Source organism: Pipistrellus kuhlii, unplaced genomic scaffold (genome assembly GCF_014108245.1).
Source record: "Pipistrellus kuhlii isolate mPipKuh1 unplaced genomic scaffold, mPipKuh1.p scaffold_m20_p_10, whole genome shotgun sequence".
Classification (NCBI taxonomy): domain Eukaryota; kingdom Metazoa; phylum Chordata; class Mammalia; order Chiroptera; family Vespertilionidae; genus Pipistrellus; species Pipistrellus kuhlii.
In genome coordinates, this window is record NW_023425405.1 from 18,133,820 (window position 1) to 18,149,302 (window position 15,483).

Below are 15,483 nucleotides of genomic sequence, written 5' to 3' on the forward strand. Positions count from 1 at the left end.
TGTGATAATCTTTCTATCTCTCCCTTCCTCTCTGAAATAAATTTTTAAAAAATATTTTTAAAAAGTACCTTCTGATGCCTTCCATGCCCAGTTTCTAAGATATCACAGCTACTAAGCTCTCTTCTTGTATGTGTGTATACCCGGCCTCTCTCACCACAGCAGGGCCGCAATCAGAGAGTGTGCACAGCACTGAAGTTATTAGTGATCCACAACCAGTGTCCACACTACACCTCAGCAGCTGGTCCATATTTCAACTATCCTTCTTGGCTTCACCCATAGTTGCCTGTCAGATCATCAGTGACATTGTCTCAAAGCATGAGAACCAAACCACAGATAAATCATTTATCCCTTTGGTTATGAAAATGAGCTAACTGGAGAGTATTCTGAGAAGATGGGCAGTGTGGTAAAGATTCTCAAGACAAACGTTTAAAAAAAATATGCCCAAATCAAAAACAAACAGGCAACCTGAACATTGGGAACTGCTCTGGAGTAGGGCCATTTGTACTCAACATGTGGTTCTAGAAAAATACTAATCCCCACAGGGGTTAAAGTTCAACAAGCATAAACTAACACTTAAGAGTCCAGGAATGTGTCATCAGCCACATAAGAGCATTCCTAAAACAACCCAGCTGGAACTTGCAGCTCAAGTGTTATGAGCCGAAATTTGTGTGTTCACTAAATTAGTTCCTGCAACACTGTTTTTGTACATATTCCCATCTCCCTATCTCTACTCCCTTAAGATTCCTACTCCAAATATGAATCAAAACTCAGGAAAAACTCAGCACAAAATTCATACACAGATAACTTTGATTTCCATGTCTGTCGATAGCTAATAATACAATCAGAAGTAACTTTGTTCTTTTCAAATGTTTCAAACCATAGCAAAATCGTTATCAAATAAAACTTCCCAAAAAAGTAAAATGAAATAAAACACCACCTTGCAACTGCAGAGAAGTGACATTTTCCACGTGACCGGTGGCAGTCGTGAAGCACAGACAGGTCAATTGCTTTAAGCCAGGATCAGCATCGTGATCAAAGGCTGAAACTAGACTTGGATATTTAAACTCCAGCTTAACTTAGAACCTGGTGCCCCACGCCCCGCTTGATATTACTTCTTAATATAGCTACCTAGTCAAGCCCACATTAAACACCTACTCACAGACATTACACCAGATAGCACTCCTCAACGAAGCTGTGTTCCCGACCCACATCTTCGTACCCACACAGAGAATTCAAAAAGTTCAGACTCCAAGGGATCTTAAAGGTCATCGAGCCCAGCCTCCTCGTTTAGCAAAGCATCATAATTCTCTATGATGGATTTGTAGAAAATTCATCTATAAATGAATTTTTTTAATAAAAATTCCCATCACCAAGGGTGAAGTCCAACTCAGTGTTTGGAAAAATGTACCCTCCATCCTCTATTTCCAGACCCACAGCCTCTCAAGTCCACTTTAAACCTGCACCCTAGGCTTTAACAAATAACTTCCTGATCTAAATACACCAAGCTTCTTCAAACCTCCATAACTCTGCTGTGACCTCTCTAAGGCACACTTCCATCCTTGAACAATGACTTATTTGAAAGTCATCACCACGCAGTAAGGCATCCTTTGAGCCTTTCAGAGAGCAAGACTGCCCCTTCCTCCATCATCCCATGACATTTTTTACATGCCTCTGGCATAGTGCATTTCTCATCACATGTGAATCTGTGTTGTTTGTATGTCTGCCTTCTTCCATTGGAAGACCTGTTTCATGAAGAGGGACTAAATTTCATTCCTTTCTGTCATCTAGCTGGCACCCAGTGAGTTCTTTATAAAGTCAGAGGAAATGAGATAAAGAAATAGAAGAAAATGTGGAGGGTGATCAAGTCAGAGCATATGAGATTTGCTCAAGGTAACCCCAATAGACACACAGATTACACCCCAGAGGCCCAATGTGCATTCTGTCATACAGACCAGTTGATATAAACTCACTTCACCACCTATACAACATCCCACATCCACTGACATCCCTCCATTTTCTCTCCAAAGTCTCTGATTCTAAAAGCAGTCCCCCACCCACAGCTCTGCCACAGCTCTGAAGGGGACACTTGCAAGTGAAGATGGCTGAGAGAAGGTTGAACGTTCCAGGAACACAGAAGTGAGCAGATGAGGGCACTGGGGTGAACAGTTTAGTGAATGAGGGTCTTCCATGCAAGACTGGTGAGCAAGTACTCAGGAGGAATATGTTCCCTTCTCCCGGCAGTTGTTCTGGAACTACTATTCCACCATCAAAACCCCAACTGCTTAACCTTCTAGCACTCCAATCCCCAAAACAGTGTTTCTGGGGGCCGTGGGTCTTCCTGGCTATCTCCTCCAAGGTTTGGGAAAGCCCCATGACTGACTCAGCCTCTCCCACTTACAGGGAAAGCCAGCCAGGAAAACTAGCCAAGAGATTAGCCAGCTGGCAGCAGGTCTAGGGATCAGGCTGCAAGAGCCCAGACAGACCTCCAGGCACTGTGCAAGGGCCGCCCCTGGCCTGGAATCAGGCTTCCCAGCCCACAGCCAGCCTCCTGTGAAAGTGTCATAGCAATCCACCCTCCCCTGGGGCCCAGCCCAGAGAGAGCATCCCCTCCCCAGCTGTGCTAATTTGCACCTCATTAGCAACAGCCTCCCCCCAGTGACAGTCCCTCAGAAATCCCAGGGTGAGCACCTCATTGGTGCTAAATGAACTCTGGGTGTTTGGGGATGCTGGCATCTGAGCTCCTAGGAGAATGACAAGTCTCCGGGCTTCCAGAATACCTGAAGAGCACAGGCTACAGACAGAAGACAGAGAACATTGTGTCTGGCAGAAACCATGGTTGAACGTTAGGAGGTGCTGAAAATCAAAGGGAGAGTTTGAAACTTTAGCTAATGGCCGCAAGGCAAATGGTGAGCCGAATGAAGGCAATTGGATTGTAGCAGAATACTAGAGGAAGTCACAACAGGTATCTCCTCTACTTGGATGCTTGGAAAACTACCCATCCAGTCCCTTGTCACAGAAAAGAGTTGGGACAGAGGAAATGTATCTGAAACTCTTAAAAGTCCTTTTAGAAGGTAAGATGAATGAAAAACATGAATGTCTGTTCAAAAATTCTAAAGAAGTACTCTGATTTGTCAAATGTCCTATTGTTCGTACCAAGGAAGAACAGAGTAAGCAACTGCTATTCAGTACAGCTGAATTGGACACATGCCTTTATCCCAACTCCCTCCAGAAACTCCCACTAAAGTGAAAGAAAAGGAAATAAAAGAGATCATTTTACAAGAACAAAAAGGAAAAGGTGAGATGACAGCAAAGGGAATGACATGACTTTTAGAGGCTGGAGAGTGAATTGAATAGAGTTAAGTGAACGTAGGCAGGGCAGAGGAAGCTGGAAATTAACTGTATTTGGAAAGGGGAAAGTAATCACCATAGAACTCCAGAAAAGCTTGAGAGTTGAAGGCACCAGGAAACACTGAGGGTGGGAGAAGGGGCCAAAAAGAGTTGAAGGGGCCTTTATAGAGACTATTTGGATATCCATCTTGAGGAGCCTGATGGTTACTCTCGACACACTGGAAATTTAGTTTCTAAAGATGCTAAACCAGAGAGAAACTAGGAAACACCAACCACAAATGGGCTTGAGTATGAGATCTTCTACTAAAAGCAGGGATCTACTGAAAATCTATAAACTGAGTAATAAAAAATCCAGCCCCAGAGAAATAAGTTAGGTGTAAACCTCTTCAGAGGAAAGCAGAGCATTCTCCTCGGAAAACTGAAAAGAAAGCATTAACATTTAGGGGTTTCCCCATAAATATTGTGAAGCTTAATGTTCTAACAAATCATAAACATGTACACATAAGGAGCTTCCATTCAGCCTCTCTCTTTTTTTAAAATATATTTTATTAATTTTTCACAGAGAGAAAGAGAGAGGGACAGAGAACCAGAAACATCGATGAGAGAGAATCATCGATCAGCTGCCTCCTGCACACCCTCCACTGGGGATGTGCCTGCAACCAAGGTACATGCCCTTGCCCGGAATCGAACCCGGGACCTTTCAGTCAACAGGCCGATCGATGTCCATCCACTGAGCCAAACCGGTCCCGGCAGCCTCTCTCTTAAATATGACTAGATCACTAGAGTTTCTAACATAAAGAGAAGATACTAACTACAGAAGGAAAAATATTTTGAAGAGAGTTAATATAGGGTGAATAAAATGTTCAAACATTATCATTAATATCCTCAGAGAAATAAAAGATATTAAAGCTATGAAACAAGAATTGAGGGCTATAAAAATGAGCACTAAAAAATAAGAAAGAGCTCTTAGAAATTAAGTCAGATTACAGAAGTTCCAATAAAAGGATGGAAAATAAATTAGGAAATTCTCCCCCACAGGAAGAAAATAATAGGAAAGCATTGATAGAAAATAAAATTAGAGAAATTCTCCAGTCAATTCAATGGCTACGCAATATAAAAAATGTTTTAAAGCAACAGGTAAAATGGATGGGAAGAAGGGATTCTTCCCTTATCCCCAAATTATAATATCAGAAAGTTCCTTAGAACTAAACATTTTCAGATTGAAGATATCTAAAAAATTTCCAACACCATGAATAAGGCACATCCATTTTGAAATTTCTAAACAGTACATATATAGAGAGAAAAAATTTAAACCAGAAAGAAGAAAAAAGCATAAAGTTATTGAGAATCAGAATGGAGTTGGTCTTGTCAACTACAACTTTGGAAGCAGAGAAGCAATAGGGAAATGTATTCACCATTCTGAGGCAAAATCATTTTCAATCTACTAGTAGAACTCCATACCCTGAAAAACTCTCAATATGAAAATAGATAAAAAGATATTCTCAGACATGAAAAGACTCAAAGTATCTACCTCTTATGCACCTTTTCTGAGAAAGCTATTGCAGGATGTATCCCACATCCTAGAGAACTTTTTCAACTCAATCATCTAAAAATATGATGAAAGTTCCTGAGGGGGGAAAAATTCAAGAATTTTTGTATTGTTAGTCTTGAAATGATTGTGTGTTCCACAAAACTATATATATACCAAAAAATAAGCATAGGAAATCTAAAAAATAGAAGATTCAACTGTGGGAAATAGCAATGAGAAATTTAAAAAATCGGGAGAAATGAGAGCTGTGCTACAAACCAGTCCAGAAGAGGCAAGGTGATGGAGGGATAAATGGCGATAGAAAGAAAGTGACTTGGGGTGGTGAACATACAACACAATATACAGCTGATGTATTATAGAATTGTACACCTGAAACCTATAGTTGTATTAACCAATGTTACTCCAATAAATTCAATTAAAAAAAAAAAAGAAGGGACAAGATGATTGAGGGAACCAAGAGGACTGTCCACACAATAAACAACAAAACTGACACATTATTTGATATGTTTAAATGTACTAGAAGATTTATGGTTCTGTTAAGAAGTTTGTGGAAGAGTTAGAAATAAACATATAAAAATAACTTTTTAAATGAGACCAATATTTATGAAATATTAAGGGATCACTTTGTAAAGTATATGATTGTTGAATTACTATGCTGTACACCTGAAACTGATATAAAATAATATTGAATGTAAACTGTAATTGAAAATTAAAATTTTAAAAATTATAATTTAAAAAATGAGATCAAGAATACAAAAAAAAGGAAATGTATCCAATGGTGCACTGGGTGGCTCAGCTATACATAATATCTAAAACTTTAACATCGTAAACATTTATGAATGACTTAAATAAAATTATGAAATAAATGTACTGGAAAGATGAAAAAAGGGACACATGCAGGTAGGATAAAAGAGAACTAAACCCCCAGTTGAAAGAAATTGTAAAGCAGAACATAGTGCCATATTATCTATAGATACAAATATGGAATCCTGAGTAAGAACTAACATATCACAGTAGCTTTGGGGGAAAAGGACTATGGAAGAGAAAAAGAGAAGGGAACTTCGGGGGTTTTTATAAGTCTGTGGTTCTAGTTAACAATGAACTATGCATTAAGCTACACTTATATTACTTTGATTAAACAAGCATTGTATTTAAAAACAAAAACAAAAAATGGTTAATTCTCACATACCTGTATTTGCACATCTCCAAAATGATGCTGACCATTAGCAAACATATGCTTCAGAGATTTTATGAAGAAATGTAATTACTCTGAAAAGTTCACAAGGTCTTCACATTATTCCATGGCAGGCAGCATCCATATGATTCAGCATGGTGGTGGTGTTAGCAATATTTTGCCTTTATATATGGCTTTGCAATTTACAAAGTGCATGCCTCATTCCATTCAACTCAATAACCATGTGTGCAGTAGGTATCAGCAACTTCATTTTTCAGAAAAGAACATGGGAATCAGAGAGAATGAGACCTATCTAAGGGTTAGCAGGTGACACACAAATGAGCAAACTCCACTCACACACACACACACACACACACACACACCACCCACTCTGGAGTAGGCAATACTATTTCTAGCATGGATGGACAGTGACTCATTAATAGACTTGCTTTCTGATTTTATCAATATTTATGCTCTTGTCAATCTAAGGCAGTGAGGAGTAAACATTTTTTTAAATATATTTTATTGACTTTTTACAGAGAGGAAGGGAGAAGGAGAGTTAGAAACATCGATGAGAGAGAAACATTGATCATATGCCTCCTACACACACACACACACACACACACACACACACCCCACTGAGGATGTGCCCGCAACCAAGATACATGCCCTTGACCAGAATCGAACCCAGGACCTTTCATTCTGCAGACCAACGTTCTATCCACTGAGCCAAACCGGTTTTGGCAGGAGTAAACATTTTTGAATGAAGGCTATTAGGGAAAAAATTGCATGTTGCAAACTGGCTCCATTGAGTGACATGGAAAGAAATATGACGTGTTTTTTTATTTCTTTATTGATTAAGGTATCACATATTTGTCCTCAACCCCCCATTCAATCCCCCACCCCTACCCACTCATGTTCTCACCCACCTATTGTCCTTGACCACTGGTTAGGCTCATATGTATGCACATAAGTCCTTTGGTTTGCGTATTAGAGTTTAGTATATGGAATAGAGTTAAGAACTTGCTCAGTAGTTTCTACATTTGAATAACTAGATTTGGTTAAAAAGGGGATAAAGATTCGTTTGCCGGCTGTGTCCCCACATCAGATGGGGCCTGTGGGCCCACTCATCACTCTTGGTGGCCTTGAACCAAGATCCTCTTCCTGCATGTATGTTAATGCTTCTTCAATCTCAATGTTGCTCTCTCTATTGTACCCTACTTTTCTCTATTTTCCATTTATATGAGAAAAATGATGATGAGCCAGCTCTCAGGCACTGCAATGCAATGGACATAATGCAGGAAATAAGCTAGACATCACCCTAATTCTTCAGGAACCAGCTTGAACACCAGGAGACAGAACCGGTCATACTGACTTTCCAACACAATGCTGCACTCCATTTACTGAAGATTAGGTCTGAAAAGAGTATGCCGTTTTCAGCTGAAAGCAAACCTTTCCTAACTGCAAAATTATCTGTATTTCTATTAACTGGCCCAGCCACTGTCTGTTCTTGTAATTGTGTTAGACAGTAACAAGGCCTCTGACAGGGAACATCGTCTAAGCCACTCAACTACCATTTTCTAACACATTCAGAGCACATATTTCTTCCATTAATTTGTTCAGTGATTTCTAGGTATTGGAATCTGGGGGGGGGGGGGGGGGGGGAGCTTTCCACTTCATTAAAAACATTCCAATGGTGTGATATGTTGGGAGTTTCTCCAAACAGATTAGAGAGAGAAAGCCTCCAGCTCAGAGGCAAGCCATGTTCCCAAATTTTCTATAGAGTTGCCTGCTTAGAACTTCAGACAATGTTGTTTGGCTCAAGTATTCACTAATGACATCAGATTTAACCACTCATTTCATGCCTTTATGGAAAAATAAGTTGCAGATTCAGACTCTGAGGCTATCTCACATTCTCCTTACTCTATCTCTTCCAAACCCTAGGGATTTGTCCTGAATGCCTGAGAGGAGCAAGGCTGTAGGCCACCAGGGCCACATTACGCCCCAGGCAGGAGGAGAGTGCTTGTCCCCACTGGATGGTGTAGTGGCAGGGCAGAGGGGAGGTGTCACTTCTGCTGTAATAACAGAGGCTCCGGAAGGGGAAGTGACCATGGATGCGGAGGGAACAAGGTCTCCCTGACACTGGATACAAAGCATCGCCTCTCTGCCCCCAAACCTCCAATGGCTCTCTGCTAACTACAAAACCCAAATTCTTCTGATAGCATTCAAAGCTGTCGGTAATGAGTACTTAACCTTCCCTGGCCTGATCTTCCACGGTGTTCCTCGGGGATCAAAGCAAAATTATTCCACAATTCGCATGCTGCCCTAACACGCCACCCAGTCCGCCCACCGTGCCCTTCGTCATGCGACTCCTGCTGCCTACATGGAACTCCATCCTCACTCTCCCTATGCCCCCATCACCTCCTGTAGAAATCCTACCAGTCCTTCAAAATTCAAGGAAACTTCTCCCAAAAAAGAACTAATCTCTCTGCCCTTCGTTTGTATTGAAACAGCCCAGATATGATCAAGTGCATCGCTCTGTGCCTGCTGTTTACTTTTGTTGAAGCCTCTGATGTCTTTCAAGTACAGAGTAAACGGGACTCCTAGGAAAGGTCCTTTATGTGTGGCTTTCTAGGGAGTAGACCCCATTTAAAGCCCTCCACTCCCTCAAAATATTCAAATGATGGATTTCGGGGCTGTCCAAAAGAGATTGGAAATGAATACACTGTGCGGAAATTCTGTTTCTGGTTTGCCACTTAAAACTTGGGGCACGTTTTCTTCAGTGAATCAATGACATGAGCTAATCCACCTATTTACCTCTAACTACCTACCTCCCTTTCCTCCTTCCAGGCACATTCAACCATCGTCTGCTCCCAAAGATCGTCCACTCTTTGGTCTGACGTGGGAGCCCTTCTTCTGGGCTGCCCATCCTGCCGCCGGAACATCCCTCTGTCTTTGTATTTATCCCTCTGATTGTTACAGGTCGATTCTCTGCCTCTCTCCCTCATTAGATCATAAATTCTCGCTAACAGGTATTCTTCTCTTTTATCTCTAGCACTTAGCATGGCATTGGCAGGTAGTAGGCACTCAATATGTTTTCTTATTTATTTCCTCTATAAGTTATAAGCAATGGAAGCAATTTTAAGGTAGAAATCATCTATTATGCAACTTTGGATTCCTCACCAAGAGCTTGCAAGAATGCTTTGCACGTATAACTAGTGCCCCATAACCATTCTTACAGAATAGGGAAGTTTTTATCCAGGGGACTGCTCATGCTATAAAACATAGGTGGGGGGGGAGAGAGACAATGGTTCTCCCAGCAATGCTATTTTTTTTTTTTCCAAGTACTTTTTTTCCAATTTTCAACATCAAGACTTCAAAGAGAGCACTCAGTGCATGGGAGAGCCTCAGAGACCATCGAGATTCATGTATTTCATTTCACATCTTCTAAAGCTTCTCTGTTCTTCCATATCTCATCTCCTCACAAATTATCTCACTCCCTTCAGCGGAGGATGCACATTACTTGGGTTATTTTTAGAACACCCTTGTGTGCAATATTGGCAATTCAAAGCACCAGAGAGAAGCCACACAAACATACGAGGATTCTCCTGAGGCCGTGGCTTTGTCCTTAAAGTTTTTTGTGTTTGCTTGTTTTTTTCCTAACTTCCTATGGGCTTTCCTTTAGGAACCAGGTGAGCCACATTAAAGGTTACAGTCCAAGCATTTCCTTCCGTGCCTCCTCGGTGAACCTACAATAAGCATTTATTGGACATGATGGGAATTCCTGTTGAGAATAAAACAGGGAGTATAAAAAGCAATTTCTGATACACAGACACAACCCGAAGCTACACATCCCTACCCCACGTTTATACCCTGAATCTTGCACCATGCCACTAACCACATGTCAGGAATTACTGCTGGAGAAGCAGTCATGTTCTTTCCCCAGCCTTCATTCTATCCCAAAAGGCAACTATTACCAGGTGAGCTTAGATGGTAAAATGCCCAGGCTACCAAAAGCTTAGAGCATGTTCCCTCCTGCACAGAGCTCTGCGCATTCGGCCGCGTATGGGAAAATGTACTTTCAAAAAGGAAGGACAGACTCCTGTCCTTGTTCTTATGGAAACCAGTCTCCACTGTAGTGAGGAGGGGAGGAACCCATGGTAAGCAGGATGACAGAGAACACCAAGCGTGACTCTGCCCTTTTCCCATCTACAATGCTTCCTCATTCCTAGTTGTACCTTTAAAGTATAACTTTTTTAAAAATGTTTTTAAATTGATTTTCAGACAGAGAGGAAGGGAGAAGAGTAGAGAGATAGAAACATCAATAAGAGAGAAGCATCATTCACTAGTTGCCTTCTGCATTGCCCCCTACTGGGGATGGAACCCACAAGCAGAGCATGTGCCCTGAAGAGGAATCGAATCAGTGTTTTCTTGAGTGGTTGATGCTCAACCACTGAGCCACACCAGCAGGGTTAAAGTAACTTATTAATTATGGAAGCAGATTCAAGAACTGCATCATCCAAGGTTGTCATTCGAGGATGAAAAGCTAGAAGTTTCTATGGGTTTGATAAATTAGTATCATGACACTAACCTTTCAAAGCAAACTTTTTCAATAATAGGACTTTCTGCAGTAATGAGAATGTTCTACATCTGTGTTGTCCAATATGATGGCTACTAACCACATATAGTGTTAAGTACTTATTGTGTAGCTAGTGGGACTGAGGAAATGGATTTCAAATTTATTTCATTAGCTTTGGTAGGCACATATGGCTGGGACCTACTGTACTGGAAAGCACAGACCCACTACCTGAAACAGGAAAATGCTGTTCTCTGGACAAAATAAGTAATCTTCTTGGCCACCAAATATAGGTTTAGCAAAAGTACAGATGCATTTCTTTACCAGCTCTGTGTCAACTCGTTAAAGAAAGGTCACCAAAACCTCTCAGACAAATAGGTTCAGCTAGTTTTAAAGAGCTGCCCACAGGCATTTCTCAACCAGCAGTAGGGTCAAGGGGAGGGTGTTATAAGCATAAGTCTGAAAAATAGTGGTAATAGTAAACTACAATTAAATTTTCTTATTTAGGAAAATAGAGAGAAAAGGAGGGAGGAAGGGTTAAAGGAAAAGAAGGAGGAAGGGAGGGGGAAGGAATCTTGAACATTCTAAAAAGTTTGGTATCTAAAATAAATATAAAACATGCCAAATAAACATTTAGCCAACCTAAACTGACAAATCTTGAGTGAAATGGCTACAACCTAAGCAAAAATTTTGGAAATGTCATCAGTGATTTGTTGAATTGATAGTCTGGAAATTTGGCTTCGGGAAGAGTTTTACAGCAATTGGCCTGCACCCATGCTAGTCCATATACTCAAAACAACCAGTGGCCTCAGCAAAGGAACTAAGTCCCACAGAGCCATACCTTACACCTGTGCCCTGCACCAGAGCACCCAGAAGAGGGGCAGGCAGACTGAACTCCAGCCAGTGTGCCTTCCACCGTATGATAGATTCTGGCTCTGGAACTGACAGAACTCAGAGGAAAGGGGGGAATTTTGTTAATTTGTCCACTCAGACTTAGGACTGGTTTCTAATTCAAACAGAAATATTGTATGTGCTAATAGTTAGAAAACATTTTTAGTTTAGTGCTCAATTTCTGTGAAGAAGGCCACAGGTAAACCAGTATGCTGTCAAATTAGGGACAATCAGAAAGATGAAGGTAACTAAATGTCACCTTCAGATAAGGGTTAAGTGAAAAATGAAAAAAAGAGAGAGTTTGATCTAAATACCTAACTTCAAAAATCTGAAAACCTATCATAGAAAACGAGGAGGGTTATCTTGAATATTACCCAGAAGTAAAAAGGTAATACCAGTAAGTAAAAATAAATAAATAAATAAATAAATAAATAAATAAATAAATAAATAAATAAAATAAAATAAAGGAGTCAGTTCTGGACTGAACATTAGGCAGCATGGTATAATGAGGGAGGTGGGGGAGAGATAGATATGCAGACTTTGGGTTACTTGAGACTACACCTGAACCCTGACTCCATCAATTAATTGCTCTCTGACTTGAAGCAAATTATATCACCTCTGTGAGATTCAGTTCCCTCACCTGTAATAGGTGAGGGAACTGAATAACGAACTCAGAGAGCTGTGATAAGTAAATAAGAGAACAACAAACAAGAAGGCACAAGGTACCTAATTGATGCCAAATATTAAGTACCACTTTCATCTTCCTATAACAATTGGACCCGACCGATCAGGCCTCTTCCCCTAAGATAACCAAGAGCTCCTGGCATTGAAGACATTCACCAATAGAGGCTGGTGGACCATTGGCCAAATAAAGGTGAACCACCTTTATTTTATCAATTAAATCTTATTGTTGTTGTTCCAAGCAAGAGAAACCAACCCTGGTTAACTTAAACAAAAAGGAAATTTATTGGTAAGATATTGGATGGTTCACAATAGAAAGGCTAGTGACCCAGGCTTGGCAAAGACAGGAACCAGGACAGCAGGAACGGTCCTACCAGGGCACTGCCAATGAGTATGAACAAGCTGGCACTCCCTTTGATGGTCCTTTAAGAGGCCAAGTCCAAAAAAGACTGGGTGTCCAAGCTCAGGCCACACGCTCCTCTGTAGTTTCATGCCAGGCCAGGAAGCCAGTGTTTTCAGTCCTCCCCTTCCCAGCCCTCTTGACTTGATTTCCTCATGTAGATAATGGGTTCCTAGAACACCAGGACTCCTTCGCCAGGACCATTTTCAGTAATTGTAAAACGTGCACAGTGAAATCCGTGAGAAGCACTAATTGCTGGAGAGATGCTAAAAACAACTATACTGATGAGCCCAACTCCACAGTAGGAAAACCGTGCACCATTTGTGGATTCATCCATGTATTACTTCTTCCCAACATTACTGTTAGTTCCTGGAAGAGGTACTTTGCCATCAATGGGAGGGCAATTTACTGGAAGTTAAAGACCGGCTTCCAAGCTTCCCATCTGCTCCCAAAAAGAAGTACTTTCTCTCAAATGGCTGGGGGAGGAAGACTTGGGGAGATGGGTTGCACAATGCGCTCTTCGAAAACAACGGAGTGGGCTCCCTTAACAACTCAACGCCCCTGCAGCAGTGCTCTGAAGCAGAGATGTTTGTGTAGGTGCACTGAGCTTTGCAGCAGCTGGTGGAAGCTGGGGCAGAGATGGCAGAAACGCCTGGAAACACAGGGCCACGGGCTGCCCCACACAGATCATGCAGCCTTCAAAGTTAATGACAGCGCAGTCAGAAAGACAGATCTCCTGACAGCTTCGTAACTCAGCAGCTCTCCTTCAAAACCCATACTTATAGGGACATCGCATATGTCTTCCTTCCTCTACCTCATACCTATTTTCATGATAAAACTGAACTCCATGACTTACTCTGGCCTTGTACAATATTTTCTTTTATCTTCTTTGTTTTTTCCAAAGCTTACCCTCGGACATGCTTATAGAGAAAAAAGAGAAAGAAACATCAAAGTGAGAGAGAAATAGCAATCGGTTGCCTCCCATATGTGGCCTGACCGAGGATCGAACCCACAACCCAGGTTTAAAGTGCCCTGAATGAAAATTGAACCGGCAACCTTTCCGTGTACGGGATGATGCTCAACCAACTGAGCCACATCAGCCAGGATATCTTCATTTTCAAGACCCTTTTGTCACCAGCAAAATCTCAATGCAATGAAATCTTGGCCACGATCCAAGTCCTTGGCTGCAAGCAGATTTTGCTCTATAACCACATTACTTCAAACCCTTGGGATTCTAAATTACCCAGGGTATTCCACTGAGACATTATCAGTGCATGTCAAATATGGCCTCAAAAACATACCTATTCATATTTTCTGAAGATATTCCCCAAGTGCTTAAAACAGAGTGGCCTGGGCTTGTTGCTCACACTTAGTTGCCGAACGTGAGAACTCGTTAAGAAGTGATCAGTTATATTGAATTTTCTCCATATAGTCAACCAATGTGCTGAGGCGCTGACTCCTTCCCCTGGAATCACTGAGCCATGTGAGCATATGCTGCACGGAGACGGGAAATGCAGTTGCTGTAAAAATGAAACGGTCTTCTTGGAATACCTATGTCATTATTTGAACTGCATCTTCTTTACAATGAAATGGTTGCTGCTTAGCAACTAATGCAAAGTAAGAGCCTGCATATCGCTCTCTTCCTTTTTTCCTCCCCTCGTAGAAGGAGCGTTCAACACGCACCAGCACACTGGTGGCTTCGCATTTTCACCTGGAGGTGGGAAGAGTAACAAAGGTGGCCACACGGGCATCCTCCTTGCCAATGCAATATGGGTTCGGTAGGCCAGCCAGTGACTGAGTCCAACTGAGATAAATGTAAGTAAATAAAACTAACGAAAAGCAAATGTTGCTAATTGTCTTTCTGCAGAGCCGAGTGTGGAAGCGGTGTCACAGAGTAAGAACAGGGCATGTGGCTTCAGGAAGTCACTTGGTGGGCACCCCCATTCCCAGAAGCGTACAATGACTAGGAGAACAGCACCTGCTCTACCTGTTGCCTAAGATTGTTCTGACGGTAAAATTAGAGCAATTATGTAAAGCAGTTTATAAATGGTAAAGTCCTAAAAGCACCATTTTTATTACAAGTGTCTAAATTTAGTCAGTAATAACAGTTGAAAAAATCTCCATAAATTTGTCCTTTTAAAAAAAAAATCCCTTCGATTTTGTTATAATTTCACACTGGCTCATGGAAAGCGTCTGTTTTCATCTTTAAATAGCTTCCACATTTATTTTTGAACTAGGAATGTATTTTGCTACAAAAATTCTGAAGGATTTCTTCAAATGTGAGAGTGGCTCGGGTTTTTTAAACATGATCCTTGGAACTTTCTAGGTGTCTATAGAGGCAGACAGGAGTATTATGAATTCTGAAGGATGTTCTTATGGAAACGATTCTATTGCAAGTACCTGCAGCCTGAATAGGCCCTCCAGTTGAAGGTGAATGACTCAATTCTTCTAAAAAAAAACAATTTTTTAAGCAAGTGGTATTTATTTTGCCTTTTCAACCACACAGAGTACGCATGAATTGGTCCTAACTTCTTCATTGGACCCAAACCATTGTACCAATACCTGCCTCTCTTCAGGTTCCACTCTGATTATAACAAATCTTGTCCTGGAGGTAGGATTTGAAGGGGGCAGCACCAGGCCAGAATCCCTGCCAACTATGCCCTGGCCCCAGGAACCTGGACTAAGACTGTACGTGGACAGGAAAAGGATTCTTGTTCTCTAAGCCACTAAACCTTTGTGAAGCCTTTCTCTTAGTCCTGTGTGAGGAATGGCTGAGCCCACCAAGATGAAAAACAAGGGTGTCTCTAAAGGGATTTTGGTTTCACAACCACTAGATGGTGAAATTATCGCCATGAAATTAGGGA

The 15,483-nt window shown here is 41.3% G+C and overlaps 1 protein-coding gene across 2 annotated transcripts in view; it reads right to left on the bottom strand.

The window, feature by feature from the left end:
* The window catches only part of DGKI (diacylglycerol kinase iota), a 375,198-nt gene that overhangs the window by 349,999 nt on the left and 9,716 nt on the right, over nt 1–15,483 (bottom strand). The window lies entirely within an intron of this gene.